Below are 15295 nucleotides of genomic sequence, written 5' to 3'. Positions count from 1 at the left end.
GAGCCAATTCATGCACAATGAACGGTATGGCCTCCTTCTGCACCATGAACATTCTTGAACTGCATACTAATACTTACATGGAAGTACCAGCACAAGGATTACAACAGTTTATGAAGGTCCATCATTGCCTTCTTGGGACAACTGGGGTAGGTATTAAAGCTATCATGAGTATCACCAACATTATAGAGCTTTTTTTTGTTAGAAAGTGATTCATTTACACACAACTGGGGAGGTGGTGAGCTTACCACAGGACAAAACGTTAGCCACAAAGTCCTATTAACAGGGTCAGGATTAAAGTAAAGCCAAATATGAGAGATTACTACAAATGTTAAATACATATATGAGAGAAGGTAGTAGCCGAGTGGTCATCAAAAGAGTGCAGTGTTAACAGATGCTAAAATCAGCAATTTGGTGCAAGTGGGAAAAGGGTTTTTTTTTAAACTTTCTAATGCACGTATGTTTCATATAAGCTTGAGACAGTAAAATAAAACATTTTAAACATTTTGTCCACAATTTAGTGCAAGTTAGTGCTGGAAAGGGAAAAAAATGCCAAAACTAGATATAAATATTTCAGACCAAGACACGGGAGATTAGAAAACTGCACATCACTCCACTACAAGAAAGGCGAGAGGGGAAGCTAGGGAATTATAGACCAGTTAGCTTAAAATATGTTATAGAGAAATTGCTAGAGTGTATAATTAAGGATAGGGTGACTGAACAGCTTGAAAATTTTCAGCTAATCAGGGATAGCACATATAGATTTGTGAAGGGTAGATCATGGCTGGTGGACCTGATTGAATTTTTTGAAACAGTGACTAAAGTAGAGGACAGGGGAATATCCACAGATGCTAATTAAATGAGCTCTCAGAAATGTGTAGACACGATAAAATCCCTCAGAAAAAACTGTTTGCTAAAGTGGAAGCTCATGATATTGAAGTCAAATTATTGACCTGATTGTGAAATTGGCTGATGGTGGACAGGCTTTGGAAAGTCAGGAGATGAGTTACTTGTTGCAGAATACGGAGCCTCTGTACCTGCTCTTGTATTTATATGGCTAGCCAGGTTAAGTTCCTGGCCAATGGTAACCCCTCCCCACCAAGGATGTTGACGGTGGAAAGTTCAATGATGGCAATGCAACTGAATGTCATGGAGAGATGGTTAGATTCTCTCTTGTTGGAGATTGTCATTGCCTTACACTTGTGTGGCGTGAATGTTACTTGCCACATTATCAGTCCAGACCTGAATGTTGTCCAGGTCTTACTGCACGCGGCCATGGAAGACTTCAGTACCTGAGGTGTTGTGAATAGTACCAAACGCTCAGCAATCATCAGCGAAGATCCTCACTATGCCCTTATGTTGGAGGGAAGGTCAACTATTCACAACTTAGATGATTGAAGAGAAAGCCTCATATCTAAATTTCCTGATGGCACAAAAATAGGCAGTATTGTAAGCAGTGTAAGTGGAAGCATAATTTATCAATATCTCTGTAGTTTTAAGTGAATGGGTAAAACTATGGCAAATGGGAGGTCATCTACGTTGGACCTAAAAAGAATCAAACAGGGTACTATAATGGAGGCCCAAAGAAGCTGGGGGTGCAGGTATGCACTGTAAACCGCAGTATATAAGACCACCCTAATTTTCCGGCCCCAAAAATCATGTTTTTGCATATACTTGGCACATAGATTGCCCCCTTTTCAGCCACGACATGCTATACTTGTATTAGTTGTCAGCCTCAATTTTAACTTATAATGGGACGCAAGGATTCAAGCAGCCGATACAGGCTGTGTTGCAAAAGTGTATGCAAGTTTAAGGCATGCCCACTCTTTGCATCAGATGCCAATGATATTTCAAAATGACAACCACCCATAACCACGCTGTGGCTCACTTTTATAGTCGACATATAAGTCCCATTTTCGGAGAGATTTTGAGGCTTCAAAGCTCAACTTAAACACCGACATCCACAGTAAATCATTAAAATGTTGCAGACAGTACAGAAAGTAACTAAAAAGGATAATGGAATGCTAGTCTTTTTTTCTAGAGGTTAAGAATAAAAGGGGGTAGAAATCATGCTTCAGTTATACAGAGCTCTGGTTGGGCCACAACTGGAGTATTGAAAGTCCTGCTTAGGAAGGATACAATACATCTGGAGGAAGTACGGTATAGATTTACTAGAATGGTGCCCAGAATCAAGGGTTAAGCTACGAGGAGAGATTAGACAATTTAGGGTTGTATTCCCTTGAATTTAGACAGTTAAGGGATGCTTTAATCAACGTGTTCAAGCTGAAATTAGGAAACACTTCTGCACAGGAACAGTAGTACAAGTTTAGAACTCTCTTCTGCAAACAAGTGACACTATATCAATTATTAAGTTTTAAAACAGATATTGATAAATATTATTAACCAAAGCATTAAGAAATATGGGGCAAAGGTGGATGTATGGAGTTAAGTCAGAGGTCAGCCATGATCTCACTGAATGCAGCAGGTTCAAAGAGCTAAATGGCCAAATCCTGCTCCTATGTTCCTATGAATGAAAAGTCACTGTACGTACAATGAAGATGTGTCAACTTTACTGGAAAGCCTTAATGTGAGCATTGTGTGAAAGGTTCATTTTTAGCATAGCTGTGGCTCTGAACATGTGTAACTTTTTATTTGCATAGGTGATAATATTTTAGTAGCGTATAAAATCTAAAACAACTTATTTATACAGCACCATTCACATAATGAAACATCCCATTCACAGCAGCATTATAAAACAAAGTATAACACTGAGCCACATAAGGAGATGCGAGGTCAGATGACCAAAAACTTGGTCAAAGTAGTAAGGTTTTAAGAAGTGTTGTAAAGGAAGAAAGTGAGGTCGAGAGACGTAGGGAGGAAACTCCAGAGCTTCTGGCCTAGGCAACTGAAGACACGGCCACCAATTGTGGAGCAATTATGATTGGGAATGCACAAGAGTCAATTAGGGCAGCACAGATATTTCAGAGGATAGAGAGGTTGGACAAGGTTACATAGGTAAGGAACAGCCAGGCCAGGGGGGGATTTGAAAACAAGGATGAGAATTTTAAAATCAAGATATTGCTTGACCTGGAGCCAATCAACATTCCCGCTAACTTTTTCCATGAATTATAAAAACAAAAAGCTAAAAGCTACTGCGGATGCTGAAATCCAAAACAAAAACAGAATTACCTGGAAAAACTCAGCAGGTCTGGCAGCATCGGTGGAGAAGAAATCAGTTAACGTTTCGAGCCTTGACGGCCCTTCGGCAGAACTGAAGCATAATTAGGAGAAAGGAGAAATATAAGCTGGTTTAAGGTGGGGGGGGCGGTGGGAGAGAGAAGTTGAGGGTGTGGTGATTGTGGAGATAAGCAAGCAGTGATAGGAGCAGATAATCAAAAGATGTCATAGACAAAAGGATCAAAGAGGTGTTGAAGGTGGTGATATTTGTCTAAGAAAAGTGCTAATTAAGAATGGAAGACAGGACACTCAAAGTACAGCTCTAGTGGGGGTGGGGTGGAAAGACTAACAAGGTTTTAGTTTTAGATTTAAAAATAATGGAAATAGGTGGGGAAAGAAGAATCTATATAAATTATTGAAAAAAAAAAGGGGGAGGGGGGAGAAACGGGGTGGGGATGGGGGGAGGGGGAGTTTAAGATCTAAAGTTGTTGAATTCAATATTCAGCCCAGAAGGCTGTAAAGTGCCTAGTCGGAAGATGAGGTGCTGTTCCTCCAGTTTGCGTTGGGCTTCACTGGAACAATGCAGCAAGCCAAGGACAGACATGTGGGCAAGAGAACAGGGTGGAGTGTTAAAATGGCAAGCGACAGGGAGGTTTGGGTCTTTCTTGCGGACAGACCGCAGGTGTTCCGCAAAACGGTCGCCCAGTTTGCGTTTGGTCTCTCCAATGTAGAGGAGACCGCATTGGGAGCAACGAATGCAGTAGACTAAGTTAGGGGAAATGCAAGTGAAATGCTGCTTCACTTGAAAGGAGTGTTTGGGCCCTTGGATGGTGAGGAGAGAGGAAGTGAAGGGGCAGGTGTTGCATCTTCTGCGTGGGCATGGGGAGGTGCCATAGGTGGGGGTTGAGGAGTAGGGGGTGATGGAGGAGTGGACCAGGGTGTCCCGGAGGGAACGATCCCTACGGAATGCCGTCAGGGGGGGTGAAGGGAAGATGTGTTTGGTGGTGGCATCGTGCTGGAGTTGGCGGAAATGGCGGAGGATGACCCTTTGAATGCGGAGGCTGGTGGGGTGATAAGTGAGGACAAAGCGGTCTGACGGCAAGAAAGACCCAAACCTCCCTGTCGCTTGCCATTTTAACACTCCACCCTGTTCTCTTGCCCACATGTCTGTCCTTGGCTTGCTGCATTGTTCCAGTGAAGCCCAACGCAAACTGGAGGAACAGCACCTCATCTTCCGACTAGGCACTTTACAGCCTTCCGGGCTGAATATTGAATTCAACAACTTTAGATCTTAAACTCCCCCTACCCCCATCCCCACCCCGTTTCTCCCCCCTCCCCCTTTTTTTTTTCAATAATTTATATAGATTCTTCTTTCCCCACCTATTTCCATTATTTTTAAATCTAAAACTAAAACCTTGTTAGTCTTTCCACCCCACCCCCACTAGAGCTGTACTTTGAGTGTCCTGTCTTCCATTCTTAATTAGCACTTTTCTTAGACAAATATCACCACCTTCAACACCTCTTTGATCCTTTTGTCTGTGACATCTTTTGATTATCTGCAGAATGAATTATGTTGTGTAATTATGTTATCAAGGTAATATGCTTATGTGAGCCACTAGTAGAAACTGAAAACCTACAGATACATATTTTTTAAAAGTTACCATTAGGTATGGAAGAAGAATATTAAAACAAGGAATAATTTACAAGGTGCACCACTTAAGATGTTTATCTAATACGAACTCATAAGTGTACGAGACTCTCTAAGCTGTATTTATTGAATTCTTTAGTTTGATTTCTCTCTTTTTAGTGAACACACTTGATCCTGGGAGATGATTGGATCCAATGCAATTGAGGTTGCATTTCTGAACTATATCTACAACTTGTCTCTTCGAAATTAGATATTTTAATTTTTCCTTTTTGATCCTGCAACTACCAAGTAGCAACAAGAGCTGCAGAGCAGGTATCTACAATTTGTGCGGGAATGTCGCTCACAAAGCAGAAAATCTACAAAAAAAAAGCTGATCAGTGTCTGTGGGTGACAGGGTGCCAAAGGGATAGTTTCTCGCTCTTTGGTAATCCATTTCATGCATTGTTTTCAAGTCCCCACCATGCTAGTGATCTCCACATTCTGACACAATCACAATTTTCTGTTCAGAATTTCACAGCAGCCCCTATCCCGACCTTCCCGCTTCCTAGCAGTGACCTGTCAGCTTCCCTCATACCTTATCATTCAGTCTTTATTCAGCCTTTGATGCTTTCTTTGGAAGATAGTTACTTTCAAGTGTCTCTATCTAGTTGTTTTATTGAATGATGTCTAAGTGCGATACAGACCTGTACATCGAACCTGTTTTGCGATGCGTTTAAAAACAAGCTGGATGATTCAATGGAATTAACCAGCAACCACACAACTATGCAAATTCCCCTCAACTCAGCTTAATAGGCTTTGAGAGAATTACATTCAAACATAATTAAATTAAACCTAATGGTCTTATTGTTCTTTCACTGGGTGTGGGTGTCGCTGGCTAAGCCAGCATTTATTGCCCATTCCTAATTGCCCTCGAAGAGGTGGTGCTTGAACCACTGCAGTCCAAAGAGTATAGGCACACCCACAGCGCTTCTAGGGAGGGAGTTCCAGGATTTTGACCCAGCGATAGTGAAAGAACTGCAGTATAGTTCCACATCAGGATGGTGTGTAGTTTGGAGTGGAACTTGCAGGTGGTGGTGCTCCCATGCATTTGCTTCCCTTGTTCTTCTAGGGGGTAGAGGTCACGGGTTTGGAAGGTGCTGTCGAAGCAGCCTTAGTGAGTTGCTGCAATACATCTTATAGATGGCACACACTGCTGCCACAGTGAATGAGATTTTGAGTTCCGTAGTCTCCATCTGATAAGTACCTAGAACCAGCTTAAATATGTATCTGATGCAAAAATGCATGTTCCCAAGTCTGAAAACTGAGTGTTACCAAGAAATTGCCACAGTGAAAAAGATAAAAAATTCTATGGATTTTCTTTTCATCAGCAAAGGTGACATATCACCATTCCTGCTAAGTTTTGAACATGGTGGCATACAAGAAGTATCACTGAGGACATCGGAGATGTGGAATTATCTTCTGGTAAACTTATTCATAAATCTAAGTTAACTTTCATGTCCACTGCTAAGAAAAAAAATCTACGATAGCAACCATTTATTCCATGCAAGATTATTTAAAATTCAGAAAGACACTTGCACTCATTAGTCATACAACATACTTATTTTGCCTAACATTTGCAGATCTATGAAACATCATCAGAATTGAGGGTATCTACTTTGAGACCTAGAAGTTTCAAAGATGTGGCATTCTCACAATCTACACATGAGCAGATGTCAGTGCAAGGTAGTTTGCTAAGACGACAAGAACACCATCCTTGTGCACAGTGTCTTTTTCATGAACAATGTGCAAACTCCATTAATCTTGCTGGTCTTGGAGGAAGTGTCAACCAGGCTATGAAAAGTACATAATTTTCTCATTTCCACCCATGGTCCTTTGGAGATGGGATTTCTGGCTTGTTCTGAAGACAGCACTTATGTATTGCAGATTGGTAATTGTATATGAATTAAAATGTATCTTTGTTTGGTGGCAAGCACTTCATTGCATAACCTGAAGACCTGATAGATATCATTCAACCTGCACACAGTTCACATGTGTATGCCTTCAGTTCTTCACACAGAGATTGCGAAACAGCAAAACATGTCCTCAACTACTCAAAATATTGCACAGTGCTCTTTACTGGTGATCAGGACTTTCGCTGATTTCCCCTTCCCCATTCCATACACAACACTCACTGAATCGCATCCTGAAAAACAACCAAAGTGATCAAAAATGCGATGAACATCAATTGTACACATATTGTTTCCTCTTCCTGTGCAAAAGTAGAGCTTAACATCAATGTCCTTGCAGAATGCCAAGCACAGTACTAAGACAACAGTGTCAGGACTGTTCATGATGACATGCTCACTGGGACTGGCTGCAAATGCACTATGAAGCAGTAGTCATGTGTCAGCTTCTTGGTTAGGGAACACTGTTGGGCTTGGTACCACCTCCAGATCTGTTACGCTGTCATTCTGAAGAGCATGACACTCACCTCCATGTCCAGCAAAGAGTGTTATGTCATTAATGATCTCTCTTGCAGACTTGCACCATCTTTCATAGAGGGACTGAAGTAGGTCATCATTGTTGGCACTACAAGACAGAGATTTTGCCCACTGTCTGAAATTCAACTGCTGGATTGAAGTCAGGTCTTGCTCATCATCTGGTAGAGTATTGATGCAAGCCTGGCACCTCAATCTCTGTATAGCTTCTCAAACAATCTTGAGAGTTCAAAAGCTCCTATTGTAATGATAAGCTGCATACAACACCACTGACAGAACCTGCTGCAACCAGTTCAGATTCAATGATGTCCTCCTGAAGACTGGCATCTGCAAATCTTTTCCCGATGCAAGCTATTAATGACACTGCAGTGTGAAACTCCCCCATGGAAGTAAGTCTCTGCACCAAGAGGACGTTCCTCCAATAAATCTCCTGGGCCTTTGCATAAATTGTCTCGTCCATTACAATGACAATCTTATCCAGTCTGAGTTTGTCTGCAATATAAACACTTCGTTGCAAGATAGTGTTCACTGCATTGAACTCAGTAGGGCTGGCATCGACGACTGGGAGGTAGCCAATGTTTGACTTCTGTGCAATTGTGGTTCTCTGAAGCAGGGTATTGAAACCAGTCCATCTCGACAAAACATCATTCGTTCTAGCAACTTGCTGAGGCATTATCCAAGCTGCATGCATCTTCATGGATATGCATACCATTTTCAAGTTCTAATTGTACTACCTCAGCAATGACTGTGGGCCTGCTCTTTATCCTCCACTATACAAATCAATATTTGTGGGGAATGGTTGTAAGGATCGTTTTTTAGATCTCTTCAAGGAAGATACTTCCAGTTGCTTTGTTCTGGCTGACTCATCTCTTTGAATATTTATGCCATTCGTATTGTGAGTTGTGCCCATTCCTGACAAAGTTGTAACTGGTCATGTAGGGAACTCAATTACGTCATCATTTGAGTTTTCATGCAATTTATGGACAAAATTGGTACAGACTTTGGGGTGGCTTCAGTCTTCTCGAAATTTAACTGGAAGAAATTTTAGCTTATCCAAAACTGAATATTGGACAAGCTGTCTGAGAACCCAGGGCCAGGGCAGAGTTGAGAGAAATTGTAAAGAGGTACAGCTGAGTATCAGTGGTAGGCATGTGGAAGCTTATCCCATGATTTTGGGTATAGCTGCCAAGGAGCAGAATGTAGTTGAGAAGAGAGGCCCTCAAGGACAGGTTCCTGGGAGATTTCAGAACTGATGGAACAGGGGTGGGAAGAAAATTCATTTGCTGAGATGTTACGGCTACAATCAGATAGGAACCAAGTGAGGGAAATACCACTCAGCTGGAAAATGGATGAAAGGCATTGAATGAGGATGGCATGGTCACCTGTTTCAAAGGTTGCAAGAGTGAAGGAGGGATACTGTATCACACTCACATTCCAAATAATATAACTTGTGGCTTGGGTTAGGGCCATATCATGACTGTGGCAGGGATGGAAATCCGATTGGAAAGATTCAAACATGAAGCAACACGATTTGTGAGGCAGCAACATGTTCAAGAACTCTGGAGAGGAAAAGAGGGTTGCAAATGGAGAAGTTTGCCAGGGCCAAGTGGTCAAGGTGGCATATTGAGAATGACAGGGGCTCAAGAGCAATGGTGTTGGAAGTGAGAGAAACAGTACTTAAGGAGATGAAACTATTTATAAATCAGCTGGTACAGGAAACAAGAGGCGAAAGTTAGTGGTTGGCAGTTTAATTGCAATGGGATCAAGGACGGAGTTGAGTCTCAGGGACAAGATCTTAAGGAGCACAAAGGGGCAGAAAGCAAAGACAGTAGAGCCTGTACAATATTAATCACAACACTTTCAAAAGGACTTATATTCATTAATAAAGATACAATAAGAATGATACCAAGTGTTAAGGGAATGAGCTAGGAGGAAGATTTAAAAAGTTCAAGCCCTATAGTTGAAAGAGAAAAAACACATTTATTTAGCACCTTTCACATCCTTATGAGATCGCACAGTTCTCTATTAACATCACTGGAGGTTAAACATGAACTCTGTTCTAACTCTCCAGCACTTGAAGGTTACAGTGGAGGAAAAGCACGAATACATCTGAATTTAGAAAACTGTGAAATATATAAAAGAAATGCCCTCAAATCTCTATATGTTCCAGTCTTAGGGGAGCAACCTCCATGCACTCACTGATCTCCCTAGCTAACACTAGTCATGCAGTGCAGGTGCCTGTAGACATGATGTCTGCTTTTTCATAAGACAGAAATGCAACCACATAGGGCCAGCTCCCCATCTTGAACTTGCATAATAAGAAGCACTTGAACTAAGAGCAATGTTGTACACACACACTTTTCAAATCCATACTTCATTGGTTATGAAGCACGTTATACATACTGAGGTTGTGAAAGGTGTTCTATCACTGTAATCCCATAAAGAAAGGAAGATTTGCAATAAGGCTGTTTGTGTTAAAGACAGCTGACAGAAGAACTGTACATCTGTCGTTGGGTGGAATCCCTCAGTGCGAAAGCACCTTCAGATTCAAGATGATTGAGAGGAGGGAAGGTTTCCAAAGCTTCTGACTACTTTTCATTCTTGAACAATGGCAGACATATTTGAGGCCAATTCTAAACACAGTCACAAAGTTCCAAACGCCACACAATCCTTTGTTAGACTATTCATTTATTTACTAATCACCTCCCCATGACATTCAACAGCATTACCATCGCTGAATCCACCATTAACATCCTAGGGTCTCACCACTGACCACAAACTTAACTGGACCAGCCACATAAATACTGCAGTTACCAGAACAGGTAGGAGGCTGGGTATTCTGCACCAAGTAACACACTACCTGACCCCCACCCCCCATCAAAGCCTGTCTGCCAACCACAAGGCGCAAAGTCTAGCGAGTGATAGAATACTCTCTACCTACCTGATGCATGTAGCTCCAACACCACTCAAAAGGCTCACCACTATCCAGGACAAAGCAGTCTGCTTGTTTGGCATTCCATTCACCTCTTCAAACATCCACTCCCCTCCCCCACCAAGTATACATACACTTGCACAGACAGGCTCACCACCATCTTCTCAAGAGCAATCAGGGAAACACAACAAAAGCAGATCTTGCCAGCGACTCCAACATCCCACAAATGAAGAAAAGCACTCTTTCTTTCTAATTATCTCCCCGCTTTCTTGAAGGCATTACTTGCTTACGAAGAATTGTTGCATAAGCATCTCCTGGTACTTGGCCAACCTGTTATTCATGTGCAAGACTTGACAATGAGTGTCAGCAGGCCAAAAACAGAATTACCTGGAAAAACTCAGCAGGTCTGGCAGCATCGGTGGAGAAGAAAAGAGTCGACATTTTGAGTCCTCACGACCCTTCAACAGAACTGTTGAACTCACTGTTCTGTTGAAGGGTCATGAAGACTCAAAACGTCGACTCTTTTCTTCTCCACCGATGCTGCCAGACCTGCTGAGTTTTTCCAGGTAATTCTGTTTTTGTTTTGGATTTCCAGCATCCGCAGTAGTTTTTTTGTTTTTATCTCAGTGTCAGCAGGCCAGCTGACTGCCAGGTAACATCACAACAATGTTGTTCAATAATATACAAGCACATACAATGCAAGCTGGGATCATTGGAAACTAACTCAGTGCCCTGAAACCAACTAAAATATCCGCTACCTCTGATATGATTGGTCATTTGGCAGAGGCAAAGAACTGAATATGGTATCTTCCTGGTACATTTGGCTCAGCTACTCACTGGGTGGACTTGCGCAAAGGGACAGTGACAATTATTCTAAAGTGAAAAAAAATTCAATGTATTGCCATGTCAAAATATCACACAAGGATTTTGCACAATTATTTTTTGGACTATTATTTAGCATTTAAATGCAGTAGCCATTCTGCAGAGGCAATGTCTGACAGTCAGGAATGATAAGAATGAGAGCTTTTTTGGTACTGGTTGAGGGAGGATATAATAGTGAAAGCAAGGTCACACTGGCAATTGAGTGGGCTGAAGTAATGACAGGCAAAAATTCCCATAAGTACTGAAACCTCAGAGCTGCTTTCTTGCCTAATTTTAAAAGAGGCTTTTGCTCACCTTTTTATGAGAGTTTGCTTACACTACTTTGGTGTTTTCTGCTTCTGATCTCCACTTTACACCTGTGATATATCAAGTCAGCATGGGTTCCGCTTTTACAAGCCCTACGGCTTCAGCAAAAGTAGAGGCAGGCTACTCAAGTGCTTGTTCTGACTGCTGAGATGCTCTTGATCAATGTCCTCTGGGTTTTGGCTCCACCTACAACTGTGCAGGGGCAGACTCAGCCATCGGGACACAAGACAGCATGTTGGGTACTGACTAAGGGTGGTGGGTGACAGATGAGAAATGGAATTGCTTTAAACAGAGTCCCCACTTCCATCACAATCCCTCCCACTGGAACGTCCTTGCTAGCATTGACCTGCGGCACCCTTTGCACCAAATTAATGGGGTGGTGAACATCCAAGGCTAGGATTTCTGGAATCCAATCTAAGGTGGTGCAAGCCTTCACTCACTCATTTGATGCTCCCTGCAGGTGATGATTCCTTCCAGGGGTGAAGACATCATTACAAACTCCTAGTACATTTTGACACTCATGTTTTAGACAAACTCCTCCAGTCTCCCTGTAAGCATGCACACTGGAGGTGGAAAGCCTGCCAGTACATTGCACTTTCGTTGCTGGTGCTCCAGAGGTATCCTCTTCAGTGACAGATCCCAAAGTTCAGCTAAATGCATTCAGCTGAGCTGAACTTAGGCGTGTCCTGTGCCCTCCAACAGACTGTTCACTCCTGTCCCTGGCTTCATCATCTGCTCTTGTTCACTTGCGATGTGAGACACGCCATGTGCAAACCCAACTAGCTTCCTTACCAGTCCATCAAGTGCGAGTATCTGAGTCTGGTGCTTGATTTACATGAATCTTGTGACGGTGCATCCTCCTCTGAGGAGCCATCATTATCTTTCCAGAACACTTGATGACTTTGTGGAAGATTAAAGGCAAGAATTAGAACTGTCAAGTTAAGTTAAGTGATCATCATGCACATGATCACATTTCACAGACTGCTGGCATCAAATCAACATGAGTGTTTGTTGCTTGCCATATGGCTGCATGATATTTAATTCTGTCACCAGGTAGCCAGGAGGAAATGCACAGACAGACAGAAATATAAGCAAGTTGATATGAGATTTGCTGGAATAGGCTTCAGAAAGTAAAGTGAGGGATTTTGGTATATACACATCACGTAGGTAAGTGTGCCACTATACTCACCTTTAGGAAGACAGAGTAGCTGAAAGAATGGCTGGAGAGACTGTGCAGGAGGAAGGGCTTTAAATTTCTGGGCTAGTTTTGGGGAGGTGGGCCCTTGTACAAGCCAAACGGATTGCTCCTTGACAGGGCTGGGCTGTTGTTGCTGGGGAGAGATTATGCTGGCTTAGCAGGAAGTTTGGGAACCTGAGCATAGATTCAGGAGGAAGAGAAGCAAAGCTGGAAATAGAAGGCAGAAAATTAGTGAGTGAGTGTGTCAAGAAAACTGGTAACAAAGGATTAATTCTGTGATTATTATTAGATACTTCAATGCAAGGGAGTCTAGTGATTAAGCGCATTGATAGATATATCTATTATATAATATGACAGAGAGTCAGCTGTAATTCAGTTGGCTCTTGCCGCTGAGTCACAAAGTTCTGGATTCAAGTCCCACTTCAGGAATTTAGCACAAAAATCTACACCGACACACCAGGTGGGAGTGTTGCATTGTCGGAAATGCCGTCTTTCAGAAGAGACTTTAAAACGAGGCCCCATCTGCCTGCTTGGGTGTATTTAAAAAAAATCCCATGGCACTATTTTGAAAAAGAGCAGGGGAGTTATCCCCGGTGTCCTAACCAAATTCCACCCCTCAATCAACATCACAAAGACAAATTATCTTGTCATCATCACATTACTGTATGTGGGAGTTTGCTATTCACGTTTCCTACATTACAAGTTCTTCAAAAGTACTTCATTGGCTGTGAAGCACTATGAGGCGTTTATGATCGTGAAATACATTATATAAACACAAGTCTTTCTTTTTGTTTATTTCATTGCTATTGCTAAAACACGGTTTAAAGGAGGACAGGTATGACAGCTCAACATTCTTGGCTACAGGGTTGTCAAACAGGACAGTGAGGGGAGTGAAAAGGAGGGTTTCACAATATTGGTTTAAGAACCAATCACAGCTATGAGAAGGGAATGCAAGAAGGGTCAACCAATGAACTGAAGATCAAAAAAAGGGCAATCATACTGCTGGAAGCATACTAAGGACCCTCAAATAGTTACAGGGAGATGGAAGGCAAATTGCTGAAAAGCGCAGAAACAAAAGAGCAGCAATGGTAGGGGATTTCAACCACGCTAATGTTAATTGTGATATATTCAGTGTAAAAAGTACAGAGGTTGCAGACTTTTAAAAAATATATTCAGGCAGCCTTTTTAGCTAGTGAATAGCAAGCCCCAACAGAAAAGCTGCAGTCCTGGACTTAGTTTTGGGGAATAGAGTCAGGGTTTTATAGCAAGGAAAGAGGCCCTTCGGCCCATCTTGTCCACGCTGGTCATCAAGCCCCTATTTACTCTAATCCCATTTTCCAGCACTTGAGCCGTGGCCTTGTGTGCTATGGTGTTTCAAATGTTCATCTAAATACTTCTTAAATGTTGAGGGTTTCCACCTCTACCACCCCTTTAGGCAGTGAGTTCCAGACACCTCCCATCCTCTGGGTGAAAAAATTTTTCCTCAAATCCCCTTTAAACTTCCTTAAATCTATGCATCCTGATTATTGAGCCCTCCATTAAGGGGAAAGGTTTCTTCCTATCTACGCCCCTCAATTTTTTTACACCTCAATCATGTCTCCCCTCAGCCCTCTCTGCTCCAAGGAAAACAACCCTAGCCTATCTAGTCTCATCATAGCTGAAATGCTAGAGCACAGGCAACATCCTGGAGAATCTCCTCTACACCCTCTCTAGTGCAATCACATCCTACCTATAGTATGGTGACCAGAACTGCACATACTACTCCAGATGTGGCCTAAATAACGTTTTGTACAGCTTCATCATAACCTCTCTGCTCTTGTATTCAATGTCTCAACTAATAATGGCAAGTATCCCATATGCCGCCTTAACCACCTTATCTACCTGTCCTGCTGTCTTCAAGGATCTATGGACATGCACACCAAGGTCTCTCTGATCCTCGGTACTTCCTAGGATCCTACCATTCATTGTATGCTCCTTTGCCTTGTTAGTCCTCCCAAAGTGCATCACTTCACACTTTTCAGGATTAAATTCCATTTGATACTGTTCTGCCCATCTGGCCAGCCCACCTATATCATCCTGTAGTCTAGGGCCTTCCTCCTCGCTATTTACCACACCACCAATTTTCGTGTCATCTGCGGACTTACTGATCATGTCTCCTACATTCATGTACACTATAAACAACAAGGGACCCAGCACCGAACCCTGCAGTACGCCACTGGACACAGGCTTCCAGTCATAAAAGCAACCTTCAACCATCACCCTTTGCCTCCTGCCACTAAGTCAATTTTGGATCCAATTTTTTCCAAAAATTGCCCTGGATCCCATGGGCCTTACCTTCTTGACCAGTCTCCCATGGAGATTAATTCTGTCCCTCAGAATTTTTTAAGAAAATTTCCCTACCACTGATGTTAAGCTCAGTGGCCTATAGTTCCCTGGTTTATCCCTATCACCCTTCTTGAATAATGGTACCACATTAGCTATCCTCCAGTCCTCTGACACCTCTCCTGTGGCTAGAGAGGATTTGAAAATCAAGGCTACAATCTCCTCCCTTGCCTCCCACAGCAGCCTGGGATACACCTCATCTGGGCCTGGGGATGTATCCCCTTTTAAGCCTGCAAAAACCACTAATACCTCCTCCCTCTCAATGCTAATTTGTTCAAGTATATCACAGTCCCCCT

The 15295-nt window shown here is 42.4% G+C and overlaps 1 protein-coding gene across 3 annotated transcripts in view; it reads right to left on the bottom strand.

Annotated features, from left to right (window-relative positions):
- The window catches only part of LOC144679587 (upstream-binding protein 1-like), a 132957-nt gene that overhangs the window by 92237 nt on the left and 25425 nt on the right, over positions 1 to 15295 (bottom strand). Inside the window, exon 3 of one of the 3 annotated variants that reach the window (XM_078540124.1) lies at positions 1290 to 1420. The exons of the other annotated variants lie outside the window; for them this stretch is intronic. The gene's annotated coding sequence lies outside the window, so the exon portion shown is untranslated. The remainder of the gene's footprint in view (positions 1 to 1289; positions 1421 to 15295) is intronic. 3 annotated transcript variants of the gene reach the window in all.

This window comes from Cetorhinus maximus, chromosome 4, assembly GCF_964194155.1.
Source record: "Cetorhinus maximus chromosome 4, sCetMax3.hap1.1, whole genome shotgun sequence".
Lineage (NCBI taxonomy): Eukaryota > Metazoa > Chordata > Chondrichthyes > Lamniformes > Cetorhinidae > Cetorhinus > Cetorhinus maximus.
This window is presented reverse-complemented; position numbering and strand designations above follow the sequence as displayed.